General features: G+C 42.1%; 1 long non-coding RNA gene across 3 annotated transcripts; it reads right to left on the reverse strand.

Moving 5' to 3' along the window:
* Window positions 1-1529: 1529 nt before the first annotated feature.
* LOC136700367 (uncharacterized) lies at window positions 1530-15241 on the reverse strand. Of its 3 annotated transcripts, XR_010803732.1 has the most exons (6): window positions 14421-15241; window positions 10681-10821; window positions 4403-4491; window positions 2979-3182; window positions 2012-2279; window positions 1530-1899 (listed from the first exon to the last, which is right to left on the reverse strand). It is a non-coding gene; the product is annotated as an uncharacterized lncRNA (long non-coding RNA). The 3 variants fall into 3 exon arrangements; XR_010803733.1 differs by lacking the exon at window positions 4403-4491; XR_010803731.1 differs by having other exon boundaries at window positions 2979-4491.
* Window positions 15242-16089: the final 848 nt, after the last annotated feature.

A 16089-nucleotide genomic window follows, 5' to 3' on the forward strand; every position in this document is an offset into this window, starting at 1 on the left:
CATGAGTGTTCCACAGAGCAGAGTGAGCGTGATCCCTCAGATACAGAGCTCTGGAGCCTTGTTTACTTCCTGTTTACTATAGAGAACCAGGCACTGCGTGCACCTCAGGCACATCATTTTACGCTGATTTTCTCCACTGTAGCACTGAGGCACTGACTCTCCAGTAGATAGTGTTACTGAGAAACAGAGAGAGCTGATTCCACAAGGTTAGGAACAGCTTATTTAATGCTTATTACACTGTTATTACACAGGGTTCAAGCTCAAACCAAACTTGTTTAAAAAGTGAAAAGAGCAGTGGATCAGTCATCAATACGATTAAAGAGCAGCTCTTCACTGGACGTTTGGGATAAAGTCAGCAGCAGTGGAGGAGACAGAGGAAATCATTTCTGAAGCAGCTCTGACTCTGTGGAGATTCCCTGAAGATGATGAAGGACTCTGAAGGTCAGAAAAAGGTCATTTGGACTGAGTTCAGAATGAAATGGATGATCTAGGACAGCACTTGCTTTTCTCCTCAGAAAGTCCTCCACCACATGGTCACAGTCCAGTTCCTGAAGCAGCTCTGACTCTGTGTGAGTTGCTGTAGAAAGCGAGTGTCCTCTGCTTTTAGTTCTGAGCTGGTTTTCTCTCCGACTCCTTAGTGAAAGCATGTTCTCACAGTTGGAGTCAGTAAAGACGGAGAGTGAGGGACACGTTTGGAAAAGTTTACTGCAGTCCGTATCTCACCGTCATCCACTGCTCTTTAGGAAGTTTAACACAGACTCGCCCTGTTACTAAAGCATCTGAAATGAAGCAGTTGATTGATTGGGTTTGGGTCCAGATCTGAGGGAAAGACAGAGGAGGGAGAACTGAGTGCTGCTCTTTTATTAACATCACTAGTGGAGTGTGAACCAGACAGAAATGAAACAGCAAAGAGGTCATTCAGCCGTTCAGAGATTCTCTTGAAGGTGAGAGTTGAAATCCATCTGGACAAAGTCATCTGCCAGCATTTCCCAGCACACCCTCACTATACATTTACAAAGTCTGTCCGACTCCTCTCCAAGTTTCCCAGTCATCGCCAATGTGAGCATTGATGTGCCCCAGCAAAACAATAGAGTCAGTGCATGGAATCCTCTCTAGCACTCCATTTACTACCTCCAAGAAGGCTAAATACTCTGAGCTGCACTTTAAAAATTTCCCCGTAATGTTACAGTAAAATACTGGCAGCAGTGTTTCCAGCTGTTTACTGTAATTTTTACAGTTTCTATACTATACTCTGAATTACAGATTACCATTGTATTGAAAACAAACTTAAAATACCATTAAATTCATTATCATTTTAGTGTCTGTATACTGTATTTTGACTGACAGTTTCTTGTCATTGTAATAAAATACAATTTACATTTTTTCCCCATGACAGCTGCCCACAAATCATATTTCTAAAAAATAGACTAAACTGAATAAAAACAAGTTCAGCATTAAAAATGTTCAAGTATATTATTTATTAAATAAAATGACAACATAATCACAACCTCAGAACAAATACACTGTGAATTGTCTGAACATTTTGCCCCTCTTGTTTTCAAGCTCAAATAAAAATATATAGTATGATTAAAGGAGGACTAGATTTTTCTGGGAGAGGCCAATAAAATTAAACCAAAATGCAAAAGCCTTTTAAACAGCCAAAACTGGTAGAATTTCCACTATCTCCACACACTACCAGTGGGTGCATTAGTGTGAGTGTGTGGAAAATTGCTTGCCTAAATGAAGTCCCACTGAAAGTCCATGAGATTCTTTAGGAGTGTGGAGAGACGAGGGTCGACTGTGAGAGATTTCTTGTTCATGATTCTTCTGGTCTTCTTTGAGACCACCTTGCCCTGGCTAGTCTTTGAACCTCTCTCTGGGTTTATCCCAACGAAGTGCCTGGAGACACAAATGTATAAACATAGCAATTGGTTGGTGACTTTCAGAGTGATTTAGAAAATTAAGCATGCACAAGAACAAAAAGACAGATGTAAGACACAAAATGTCTTACCTCTGAATGAACTGCAAAGTACAAGAGGCCTCCTACTGGACTTGAAATTTTTCGGGCCATGTCTTTGAAATGTGTAATAGGCCAATGTTTGGGCTACTGCTGTCTGTTTCTGAAGACAGTGATGTGGAGTGTGCGCTTGACTGTTCATATCCATGGGAAAGAAAATAATCTGAATGCAGTGATGGATTAGATCTGTTGGATGCTGTTGGGCTGAAGAGTGGTGAATGGCTTGATATTACTTCCATATTCAAAGTGAGGGTCTCTGTCTCTGAAAGGCAACAGAATGAATAAAGGTAGTCCCATGATAAATGTACATTTAATTAAAATTTTCTTTTCTACAAATATTTGTCATATTAGATATATGTTAAGCAAATAGACATTGTTCATAAATGAAGTGGTTGTCAATCCTGGTCCTGAAGTAGTTTTATAGTATTTAATAGTTAAAGTATTTTTCCTTGCTTTTACACATCCATTTAAACTCAAGCAGCTTGTTAATGTGGTAATTAGTTAAATAATTTGTGGTTCAAGCAGGGGAATCTCTAAAATGTGCAAGCCAGTGCTTGCTCTTTGCATGCTGAAATGGTTATTTGCATTGATGGAGAATGTGTTGTATGTGGTTCTCTGTAGGACCCTTTTGAAAATGGTTCTATATAGCACCAAAAACGGTTCTTCTATTGTTATAAGTTTTACATAGAAACAATAGACTATAACTATTCTGTGATATATAGAGCAATTTTCAAAAGGTTCTATATGGAACCATATACAACTCATTCCCCATCAATATGAAGAACCATTTTGTAATGCAAAGAACAATTTAAGCATGAAATGATTCTATGTAAAACACATGGTTCTACAGAGCCATTCCCCTTATTAAAGAACAATTGAGGAACCATCTTTTAAAGTGTAGTCTAGAACAGCACTGAAAACCATTTATCCACCCTTATGATATACTTAAGGTCTACATTACCCAATTTGAAGGCCTCCAGTAGTTTCCTGAGTTGAATTACTAGCAAGACTTCACAAATATCTTCTTTTAGTACATATCATAGGTCGTCTTTATTTTCTACTCCACAATTCTGAGGTATAGAGATCAGCTGCACACAAGTCTCTTCAGAAACTTTGGGCAAAGTCTTGAGAATGATGGCCTTTATGTCTTCAATCAAGAGGGGCTCTGTACAAGGACAGAAAGGAACGATGAAGAATTAGTAAAGGCATGCCCCATACCATATACTCAGGCAAGAGGTAGTAATCTAGCAGATTCTTTCGGTTAACACAGCACATTTTCCCAAGTTGTTTAAGACTATAAGCACCCATGTCAGGAAGACGCACATCCTGATACTCCTTTGTAATAAACCATAGTTCTAAACCCTCATGAATGAGAATTACTTTAGTTTTTCCTACTACAAGGCCTTGTTCACTAATCAAGATGTACATGTTCTTTTTGTATTTTGTGCTCTTCACTGTAACTTCATGAGCTATCCCAGTGTTGAGAGACTCAAAGCTGCCTCAAAGTGAGAAACCCTTTTGGTTATGGTAAAATAAATGTAAACTGGTTTTCAAAATAATGAGGCATACTAGAGCAATCCTAAAAACAGCTTTGAGAAAATACTGTATTGTACTGTAATTTAAAAATCTGGCAACTCATAGTAACAAAATCAGAAGTAGCATTAGCTTGCAAACTAGCCATCTAGTCAACTTGCAATATCAAGCTGCTAACACTAGCCAGGTTAAAACTATATGTAATATCTTTACTAATATTTGGGATTTTTATATTTATCAATGATAATTTTACCAGCCAGCAAAAGTAAAATTCTCTCATTATGGTAACAGTTATCTTTTTAATGATGAACCACATGATTTGAGAAAATACTGTTATGTACCGTGAAATGATTTACTTGTTCTCAACATACGGTAATACTGTAAATAACGATTTCCTATTTACAGTATTGCCGTATTTTACAAAAAACAGCATTTTACTGTTGTAATTTTGTTGTACTGTTTTTTTTTTTACAGGAATCTTTTACAGTGTGCTGTTTGGTGCATACGCACACACAAAAGTCAAAGTTTCCCTCTCTGCTAGCCAGAGCCGCATTGAGGCGACCCTCTTGTTCACTGGGACAAACTCCAGGTGTACAGCCACCAGCCAGGGACTTGTGAGTATCCCCACACCCACCCGGTTCCTCTCACCCTGTGCAACTCCTGAGTAGGAGAGAGACCAACCCCTATCGAGGAGTTTGGTTCCAGAGCCCACACTGTGTGTAGAGGTGAGCCCAACTATATCTAGCTGGTATCTCTCAAACTAACGCACCAGCTCTGGCTCTTTCCTTCCAAGTGAAGTTATGTTACGCATACCAAGACTCAAAAGTGTCCCCAGGTGTGAGTGTGTGTCACCCTGTGAAGGACTGGCACCCACTCCAGGGTGTGTTCCCGTCTTGTGCCCAGTGCTTGCAGGTAGGCTCCGGACCCAACGCTGCCCAGAACTAGATAAGGATTACAGACAATGAATGAATATTTGACAATAAGTTAAAGATGGCAAAGACACATTTAATCATTTTATTAAATTTAAATAAAATTTGAATGACAAGAATTATAACTAACATATAAATAATCATCCTTTTATTATCCTGTTATTAACGTTATTTTAATGGGAAACTATATCTTTGCACAACCCAGTTGATACTGAATATATTAAATGTAATTAAAAGCAGAATTGCAAATCAAGCCATGAATGTGCTTGTAAAAGGGATGCTTACCATGTGTTTGCATTTAGTAGTTTGTGAGAAAAGTTTGAATTAATAATCAGTATCACACCGGCAGTAATTAAGGATGCATTCAAAACTTGCATTAACAATTAGTAGCACTGCACCAGTATTAAGAATTATATTCAAAAGCTTGCAAATGATAGTAGAATAAGAGTCTGTGTTTACTAATATTTTTAGGGGAAAAAGATGTGGGGTGAAGAAAGTGCAGAGGGAACTGCATCTAAACAGGTAACGGAAACTCAGAACCAAGTGACCAAGGCCAACAGGAAATGAACACTGCAAAGGTGACAATTCGCTGCAGACGGATGCACAGAAAGTGTGAACAATTCTAAGAAGCCCCACAGCATAACTTGTAAACAGGGGTCAGAAATGCAGAAAGCAGACGTTTGATAAGAAATAGAGGAACTAAAGAGTGATACATTCAAACAACACCTGGTTCAAACCAGTTCTGTGGTTGGAATGCAATGCCTCTGCACAACTAAGAACAGGGTGGGGTTTGTCTATATAATCTAGTGTATGTGACATACTCTTCAAACTTTGTCTCTTGAACTCCCAGTGAGTGGACATCATTCCCAGAGAGCTCTTTGTAAATAAATGTTTTATTTGTGGTAATCCTTTGATGTTATGGGTCCTTATGATTAAAGGGAAACACTCAACATATTCTATGATTACACTGTTTTAGCTCCTTTTTACTTTGTTCTCCAATGATCAGGACCACCACAGAGCTGGTGGATGACTTTCAGTGACACTGACGCAGTCGTGGTGTGTTAGTGTGTCTTGTCCTGGTATGATTGGTTCAGACACAGCAGTGATGCTGAAGTTTGTCAACCCCTAAGTTTAGATTAGTAATGCAGTTTTTATGTCAAATTTAGTCTTTACCAATATGATTTAAATTGGACCTCAGACAATGTTTGCCTCTTTTCAGGGGCAGGAATAAAAAGTAGTCAGCAGCTATTATGTGTAACACATAGAATATGTTGATTTGTTTAAGAATTCTGTGTGCTGAGACAGCTTAAAAAAAGAGTTAGTATCACTGCTGTAAATGGGCAAATTAATCTTCAGAGGTGAGCATGGTTCGGGACATTTCGGCTAAGCCCTATATGTTTAAAATGATTGGCTCCGCCCATGATGTGAAGTCCGTACACTGGAAGCCCATGGCATGAAGCCCTCTCTCTACACTGGAAGCCCATGGCATGAAGCCCTGTCTCTACACTGGAAGCCTGTGGTGTGAAGTCCTGTCTATACACTGGAAGCCCATGGTGAGAAGTCTGTCTCTACACTGGAAGCCCATGGCATGAAGTCCTGTGTCTTCTCTTGAAGCCTGTGGCGTGAAGTCCTGTCTCTACACAAGAAGCCCATGGTGTGAAATCTGTCTCTACACTGGAAGGCCGTGGTAAGAAATCTGTCTCTACACGGGAAGCCCATGGCATGAAGTCCTGTCTGTACACTGGAAGCCCATGGTGTGAGTCTTGTCTCTACATTGGAAGTCCATGGTGTGAAGTCCTGTCTCTACACTGGAAGCCCGTGGTGAGAAGTCTGTCTCTACACTGGAAGCCCATGGTGTGAAGTCTGTCTCTACACTGGAAGCCCGTGGTGAGAAGTCTGTCTCTACATGGGAAGCCTGTGGCATGAAGTTCTGTCTCTACACTGGAAGCCCATGGTGTGAGTCTTGTCTCTACATTGGAAGCCCATGGTGTGAAGTCCTGTCTCTACACTGGAAGCCCGTGGTGAGAAGTCTGTCTCTACACTGGAAGCCCATGGTGTGAAGTCTGTCTCTACACTGGAAGCCCGTGGTGAGAAGTCTGTCTCTACATGGGAAGCCTGTGGCATGAAGTTCTGTCTCTACACTGGAAGCCCATGGTGTGAGTCTTGTCTCTACATTGGAAGCCCATGGTGTGAAATCATGTCTCTACACTGGAAGCCCATGGTGAGAAGTCTGTCTCTACACTGGAAGCCCGTGGTGAAAAGACTGTCTCTACACTGGAAGTCCATGGTGAGAAGTCTGTCTCTACACTGGAAGCCCGTTGTAAAAAGTCTGTCTCTACACTCGAAGCCCGTGGCATGAAGTCCTGTCTCTACACTGGAAGCCCATGGTGTGAGTCTTGTCAGCTCACTGGAAGCCCATGGTGTGAAGTCATGTCTCTACACTGGAAGCCCATGGGGTGAAGTCCTGTCTCTACAGTGGAAGCCCATGGTGTGAGTCTTGTCTCTACACTGGAAGCCCATGGTGTGAATCCTGTCTCTACACTGGAAGCCCATGGTGTAAGTCTTGTCTCTACACTGGATGCCCATGGTGTGAAGTCTGTCTCTACACTGGAAGCCCATGGGGTGAAGTCCTGTCTCTACAGTGGAAGCCCATGGTGTGAGTCTTGTCTCTACACTGGAAGCCCATGGTATGAATCCTGTCTCTACACTGGAAGCCCATGGTGTGAGTCTTGTCTCTACACTGGAAGCCCATGGTGTGAAGTCTGTCTCTACACTGGAAGCCCATGGTGTGAAGTCTGTCTCTACACTGGAAGCCCGTTGTGAAAAGTCTGTCTCTACACTGGAAGCCCGTGGCATGAAGTCCTGTCTCTACACTGAAAGCCCATGGTGTGAGTCTTGTCTCTACACTGGAAGCACATGGTGTGAAGTCCTGTCTCTACACTGGAAGCCCGTGGTGTGAAGTTTTGTCTCTACACTGGAAGCCCGTGGTGTGAAGTTTTGTCTCTACACTGGAAGCCCATGGTGTGAGTCTTGTCTCTACACTGGAAGCCCATGGTGTGAATCCTGTCTCTATAGTGGAAGCCCATGGTGTGAGTCTTGTCTCTACACTGGAAGCCCATGGTGTGAATCCTGTTTCTACACTGGAAGCCCATGGTATGAAGTCTTGTCTCTACACTGGAAGCCCATGGTATGAAGTTCTGTCTCTACACTGGAAGCCCATGGTGTGAGTCTTGTTTCTACACTGGAAGCCCATGGTGTGAATCCTGTCTCTACACTGGAAGCCCATGGTGTGAATTTCTGTCTCTACATTGGAAGCCCATGGTGTGAAGTCTGTTTCTACACTGGAAGCCCATGGTGTGAAGTCCTGTCTCTACACTGGAAGCCCATGGTGTGAAGTCCTGTCTCTACACTGGAAGCCCATGGTGTGAGTCATGTCTCTACACTGGAAGCCCGTGGTGTGAAGTCTGTCTCTACACTGGAAGCCCATGGTGTGAAGTCCTGTCTCTACGCTGGAAGCTCGTGGGGTGAAGTCCTGTTTCTATGCTGGAAGCCAGTGGTGTGAAGTCCTGTCTCTACGCTGAAAACCCATGGGTTGAAGTTCTGTCTCTATGCTGGAAGCCCGTAGCATGAGGTCCTGTCTCTACACTGGAAACCCATGGCGTGAACTCCTGTCTCTAAACTGGAAACCCATGGCGTGAAGTCCTGTCCCTACACTGGAAGCCCGTGGTGTGAGGTCCTGTCTCTACACTCATTCTACCAAATAATCCACAATTTACTCATAATGTACTAGTGCATCTTAGTAAATTAGAGTATCATCAAAAACTACATTTATTTAGGTAATTCAACTCAAAAAGTCAAACTGATTATATAGAAGCATTACAAACTGTGATCCCTTTCATGTGTTTGTTTCTTTTACTGTTAATTATTATGGCTTACAGGCAATGAAAACTCAAAAGTCATTATCTCAGAAAATTTTTAATATTATAGGAGACCAATATAGAAAATTATTTCTACTGAAAATGTTGTTCTGCGGGCGGCATGGTGGCGCAGCAGGTAGTGTCGCAGTCACAGGGCTCCAGGGACCTGGAGGTTGTGGGTTCAATTCCCGCTCCGGGTGACTGTCTGTGAGGAGTTGGTGTGTTCTCCCTGTGTCCATGGGGTTTCCTCCGGGTGCTCCAGTTTCCTCCCACAGTCCAAAAACACATTGGTAGGTGGATTGGTGACTCAAGAGTGTGTGTGAGTGTGAGTGTTGCCCTGTGAAGGACTGGCGCCCCCTTCAAGGTGTATTCCCACCTTGTGCCCAATGATTCCAGGCTCTGGACCCACTGGAACCCTGAACTGGATAAAGGTTACAGATAATGAATGAATGTTGTTCTGCTGAAAAGTACGTACAGTATATGCACTCAATACTTGGTAGGGGCTCCTTTTTCTTGAATTACTGCATCAATGTTGCATGGCGTGGAGGCAGTCAGCTTGTGGCATTGCTGAGGTGTTATGGAAGCCCAGGTTGCTTTGATAGCGGCCTTCAGCTCATCTGCTTTTTTGAGTCTGATGTCTCTCTTGACAATACCCCAGAGATTCTGTGGGGTTAAGTTGGGGTGAGTTTCCTGGCCAATCCAGCACCGTGATACTGGGGTTATTAAACCAGGGCTTGGTCATTTTTGGCAGTGTGGACAGGTGCCAAGTCCTGCTGGAAAATGAAATCCACATCTCCATAAAGCTTGGCAGCAGCAGGAAGCAGGAAGTTTCCTGGTAGACATCTGTGCTGACTTTGTACTTGATATAACAGAGTGGACCAACACCAGCAGATCACATGGATCCCCAAACCATCACAGATTGTGGAAACTTCACACTAGACTCAAGCAGCTGGATTCTGTGTCTCTCCTCTCTTCCTCCAGATTCTGGAACCTTGATTTACAAATGAAATGCAAAATTTACTTTCATCTGAAAACAACACTCTGGACAATGAGCGCCAACCAGTCCTTTTTCTCCTCGGCCCAGGTGAGATACTTCTGGCGTTGTCTCTGGGTTATGAGTGGCTTGACACAAGAACTGCGACAGTTGTGGCCTGTGTCCTAGATACATCTGTGTGTGGTGGCTCTTAAAGCACTGACTCTAGCAGCAATCCACTCCTTGTGAATCTCCCCCAATTTTTGAATGGCCTTTTCTTCACAATCCTTTCAAGGCTGTGGTTTTCCCTGTTGCTTGTTCACCTTTCTCAACCACATTTTCCTTCCACATAAATTTTCATTAATACGCTTGGTTACAGCAGGAGGTTGTCAGTGACCTCCTTCTGGACATCTGTCAGTCAGCAGTCTTCTCCTTAATTGTGTAGTCCACTGAACCAGACTACAATACCATTTTAAAGACTTAGGAAACCTTTGCAGGTGTTTTGTGTTGATTATTCTAATTTTCAGAGATAACAACTGTTGGGTTTTCATTTGCTGTAAGCCATAATCATCAAAATCAATTAGAAATAAACACTTGAATTAGATCATGCTGAGTGTAATTAATCTATGAGTTTCACTTTTTGAGTTGAATTACTGAAATAAATTAACTTTATGGTGATATTTTTATATTTATTGAGATGCACCTGTATCTGTATTGAGTGAGTCTTGTCAGCACTCATTGTATTGTCTGTACTTTTGCTCTCTATTGCACTCTGGCCTGGTCCTTTAGGAACTATTTTCTCATATCTGTGTACCTGTATATAGCTGTAATGAAAATAAAACCTCTTCAACCTGACAGCTGACTTCATTCCCATTGCCCCAACTTATAATTTTCATTTTTAAAGAATGGCTCATTCTACAGTACCACACTGGAATGCAATGAGCTCTTTAATGTATGCCACCATTACAACAAGTCAGTTCATTAAAACTCTTCCCTCCTAGATATTCCACAATCAACTGAGAGTGGTTTTAATGAAATTGGAAAAGTGTAAAAACCAAAGTAAGATTAGAGGTTTTTCTGACTAAACCAGACCTGGAGAAACTTATCCATGCTTTTATTTCTAGCAGGAGTGATTACTCAAGCATCAAGCATCAGCATCAAGCTAGAAACCCTATCAGTGGCTCCCACCAAGGTTGTAAGAAACCTGGGTGTCATGGCTGATGACCAGCTGACCTTCACAGATCACGTTACCATTGTAGCTCGATCGTGCCGCTTCTCCCTATTCAACATAAGGAAAATTAAGCCACTCACATGCAACACAGCTCCTTGTTCAGATGTTAGTAATCTCCCGTCTTGACTATTGCAACGCCCTCCTGACAGGTCTTCTGGCCTGTGCTGTGAGACTGCTACAGATGATGCAGAATGCTGCAGCACACCTGGTTTTCAACCAGCCTAAAAGAGCACATGTCACGCCCCTATTAGTTGAGCTGCATTGGCTACCCTTAGCTGCTCACATCAAATTTAAATCACTAATGATGGCCTTCAGAGTATTCACTGGCTCTGCTCTCATCTACCTCAATAGACTCTTAAAACCATATGTTATGTTATGCCCACTCTCTCCGTTCCTCAAAGGAGCGCCAACAAACACGGCCAACCCCCCGTACAGGTCAGTCGAGGCTATTCTCATCTCTGGTACCATGCTGGTGGAACAAGCTTCCAAGCACTATCAGAGCAACAGGAACCCTCTCCGCATTCAAGAAATCCTTGAAGACCCAGCTCTTGCACTGAAAGTCTTTCTTTAATGCACTTATTACTTCCTGGCATATTGCACTCAATGCAAGGTACTTTGTATAAACTGGGCTGTAGTTTGAATGTTAGATCCTCTTTTGTAAGTCGCTTTGGATAAAAGCATCTGCCAAATGCATAAATGTAAATGTAAATGTACTGTAATGGTCTCTTAACTGGATCTCCAAAAAAGACCATAAATCTTACACTGGAGACCAGTCTGTGACTGAATAGACTTTAAGGTGTTGTAGTGGTCTATAAATGTCTTCATGGTACGTATGTATTGAAGTGTTTGTAGAGGTTGTTGAGGGTAAATTAAACTGAGTCACAGGCATGTGAGGAGAGAAAGTAGAATTTATTAAAATGTAGACATGGAGGAGTTTAGAGATGTTACTGGGTCACTCCACTGGTTACACTCTCCCATCATCAGTGGGAGAATAATCAAATTAAAGCAAATGTTATCACTTTCTTTTGTTCCATAAACAACCTTCCCCCCAACCATTACGGTTATAGATCAGTGATACACAGGCAGAGAGAAGACAAACAACTCTGAAAGAGCTCACAGTGACATCAAACAAAGTATAAGTGAATCAATGAAAAATAAAATTAATATGAAATTAATCACTTTCCAACAATCTCCCCTGTGAAAGACAATGATCAAGAATATATCTGATTAATTACATTTAATAATACAACTAAACTAAATATTCTAGGCTGAGCTTACACACCCTGAGTTCTAAAAACTGAGGAGACACTTGCAAAAAGCAGTTACAGCTACATAATAATGTTTAGATACATTTGATTAAATGTGATTACATAAAAGAGACAAACATTAGAAATAGAAATTGAAAATATAGGAATGTGTGATTATAAATGATTATATCTGATTAATGGAGTAAATATGATAAATGATAAAATAAAAGTAATAAGTGGAATGAAAAATGAAATGTGGCATTTTAAGGACCAGCTGTCCACATCAGATCAGAATTTGATCAGATGCACCTTTGACATACTGCTCAGTGATTGGTTTGAGTAGTCTGAAAAATCCATTGTCAGTGGTGTCGTGTCTCTGTCTGAAACTCACACAGCTCCTCACTGCCGATAGAGTGATTTATATCAGTCATAAACTACACTGTACACACACAGACAGCACTACATTTCAGATTCCCACATATGAATAAATATAAATGATGCGGTTTTAGAAATATCATTATATATGCACTGTTAAGATCTTGATTCTGTAATTTCTTAACTTGCATAGTGCACTGCAGAGGGAGTATTCTCTCAGGCTTCCTGGTGTTTTTATGTGCCTCTTTAAGAAATACTATGGTCACCTACTGGACTGGTATGATAATACAACTGTTAACATTCATATGGATGGGGATATTTTCAAAAAAAGAGGGAGGAAAATCTGTTTTCAAAAATATCCAGACATGTGGACGAGGCCGAATAAAGAAATGTTAAAAATAATATCAATTCTAATATTAAAACACTTTGAATTTCAGTATTGTATTCTTCTAAAATACTTTTTGCAAAGTGGTTGATTTATACAGATGCTCTGCTGACGGCTAATACAAAAGCAAACAGTCTCACACCATGTGAATAAACGAAAATGGATAGATGTGGAAGTGGGAGACTGTGTCAGAGAAATGAGACAGAGACAGAAGACTGTGTGGACAGTGTGAGAGAGGTGAGACAGAGACAGGAGACTGTGTGGACAGTGTGAGAGAGGTGAGACAGAAACAGAAGACTGTGTGGACAGTGTGAGAGAGGTGAGACAGAGACAGAAGACTGTGTGGTCAGTGTGAGAGAGGTGAGACAAAGACAGAAGACTGAGTGAGAGAGCTGAGACAGAGACAGAAGACTGTGTGGTCAGTGTGAGAGAGGTGAGACAAAGACAGAAGACGGTCTTTCCTGGTCGAGAGTACGCTGTGCGTGTTTGGCTGCCGCTTCTCACCAGTGTGTGTGTGTGGATTGTAAAGCGCCCTTGGGTGTCTAGAAAGGCACTATATAAGTGCAACAATAGATAGATAGATAGATAGATAGATAGATAGATAGATAGCATGTTTGTAGTCTGTGAGGCTGTGCTGCCATGCAATTCGGAAACATTCTAGTTTTGTGTGTCTCCATTTACGTTCATGGTTATGAGCAGCCCGTTTTAAGGCATGCGTGCTGTCACTGTACCATGTAGCAAGCCTTTTCTCTCTAAATTGTTTGGTCTTGACTCGTGCAACACTATCTAGGTTTGTACACAATAAATGTTGTAGGTTGTTTGTAATGAGCTCAAGGTCATTTGGGTGAGTTGGAAAAGAAATGGTGGTTATAAGTTCTGGAAGGTTATTGACAAAATCACTAACTGTTGAGGATGTTATAGTGCGCTTTCTAATGTAGCGTGGCTGTGGACAGATATCAAAGTTTAACGCAATTTCATATGTGATTAGATGGTGATCAGAGATGGTCTCATGTAGCGAGAGATTGGATAGATTCTTTATCTCAATGCCCCGTGTTAACACTAGGTCCAATGTGTGTTTGCATTGATGAGTGGGCCCAGTAACATTCTGAGTGAACCCTAGCGCATCCAAAATGGATTTAAATGCAATTTTAAGTGGATCATGATCCTTCTCAAAGTGAATATTGAAATCACCAACAATTAAGGCCTTTTCTGAAACGATAACTACACTTGAGAGAAAATCAGCAAATTTACAAAGAACTTCTGAATAAGGGCCAGGAGGACGATAGATTGTGATGAGCATAAAAGAGTGCCTCCTTTTTGATGCAGTAACTTTAAGAGTAAGTACTTCAAAGGATTTAGTGTCATAACCAGATTTTTGTGTTGTGTCAATGGTAGGGTCATAAATTGTGGCTACACCATCACAACGACCAGATGTTCGTGGGCAACTGTGATAGCTGAAGCCAGGGGGAGTTCACTCATTTAGGGCAATGTATTCATTGGGTTTAACCCATGTTTTGCAGAGACAGACAGACAGTGGGTCCTTTAGATGTTAGAGATCGTATATTTAAAAGCCCTAATTTAATGCTGGAAGTGCTGAAATATTGCGTTTGCTGCAGTGCCTTGGTGTTCTAATTAGGCTGTTAAAACTGATTTTTAGGCATCTGTTATAACAAACTTTGTGGGGAACAGACACAGTCTCAATGCTGAAAAATGTATTAGTGTTAATCAGAGTGGGTGATATGGACATGCTACTCATCATACTAACAGTAGAGAGATGGTCAGGAGGAACATTAGGAACTTTAATATTACTTACCTGCTCTCTAACCAGGGCGGCACGGTGGCGCAGCAGGTAGTGTCGCATTCACACAGCTCCAGGGACCTGGAGGTTGTGGGTTTGATTCCCGCTCCGGGTGACTGTCTGTGAGGAGTTGGTGTGTTCTCCCCGTGTCCGCGTGGTTTCCTCCCACAGTCCAAAAACACACATTGGTAGGTGGATTGGTGACTCAAGCCAGAAGAGCCTGCTAAACGCCTCGCATCCTCGACAGTAGGTGGGCAGGGGTCAAGAGACGATGATCCTAGCGTCCGTCTTCTTCCGAGCAGTATCCAGAAGCAAACAGTAGTGCTCCTTCAGGACCTCGTTGCGGCGTGCGGAGATGTCGTTCGTTCCCACATGGAGAGCGATGGTGCCGAAGTCCTCGCGCTGCCAAAGCGCTGAGGGAAGCCGTCTGGCAACGTCCAGGACATTTGCGCCTGGGAGACAAGACACAGTTGCATTACTCTTTATGCCTGGCACTTTTAAATGTCTAACTATTGAATCTCCAATAATAAGAACACCGTCCTGTTTAGTTTTCGGTGCTGGAGCAGGTGCAGATGAAGGCCAGGAGCTGAGCACCTCAAACCGGTTGGCAGAAGTGAAGACTGGTTGCGGTGGAGGGGGGACGACCGCATGCTGGCGCTCCCATCCCAGTGCTGGCGTGTAGATAGGTACCCCCGCGAACTGCCGCGGCAGAGGATCCGGAGAGGTGACGGCCACGTAGGAGGGGTTGCAGGCTGCCTCGATTCTCGTCTTCTCTCGCTGGAGCTCAGTCTGCTTCTCCAGGAGACGCTGAATCTGGCGACCCAGCTGCTCGAGCTCCGCGCCGAGCTCAGAAAGGGCTCGTTCCTCAGCAGGCACCATGAAGAGAGAAAAAATAAACAATGAGGAATAATATGTACGAAACAATGAAGTTAAGAAGCACAGTGGATTAGGAACGATGAAGACAGCACACTAGGATAAGCAATGCCAAAAAAATATGTAATAGAGATTGTAAATAAACGCCTAAAAGGACTAAAACAGCGACAAACAGCAAACAATTTCAAATCGAGCATGCGAGCCGTCAGCCGGAAGTGACGTTGATGATCCAAATGATCCAAATCAGCTTTTCTCAGCCCTGGTCCTCAACCACACTCCTCACAGACAGTCACCCGGAGGAAACCCACGCAGACACAGGCAGAATACACCACACTCCTCACAGACAGTCACCCGGAGGAAACCCACGCAGACACAGGGAGAATACACCACACTCCTCACAGACAGTCACCCGGAGGAAAACCACTCAGACACAGGGAGAACACACCACACTCCTCACAGACAGTCACCCGGAGGAAACCCACGCAGACACAGGGAGAACACATCACAATGTACATCATTCATGTAGGTTTAATACTACTGCTTTCTTTATGTTGTTTTATCTATTTATCATCTTTATTATTGCTGTTTGTTGTTGTTTTTCCAAAAAATATTAAGTGAATGACTGAAAATATATTGCTTTTCACATCTTTTATAGAAGGTATTCTTTCATATTTTTAATATAATTATTATTAAAATGTGACTAATCTTGATGTTTATTTTCACTGTATTGGTGTTTTATTTTCTTATCACAGTAAATGTATAGGTTCATAAATATTTACCATGTCATTAACATCTGTTTCTCACCCTCAGT

Source organism: Hoplias malabaricus, chromosome 6, assembly GCF_029633855.1.
Source record: "Hoplias malabaricus isolate fHopMal1 chromosome 6, fHopMal1.hap1, whole genome shotgun sequence".
Lineage (NCBI taxonomy): Eukaryota > Metazoa > Chordata > Actinopteri > Characiformes > Erythrinidae > Hoplias > Hoplias malabaricus.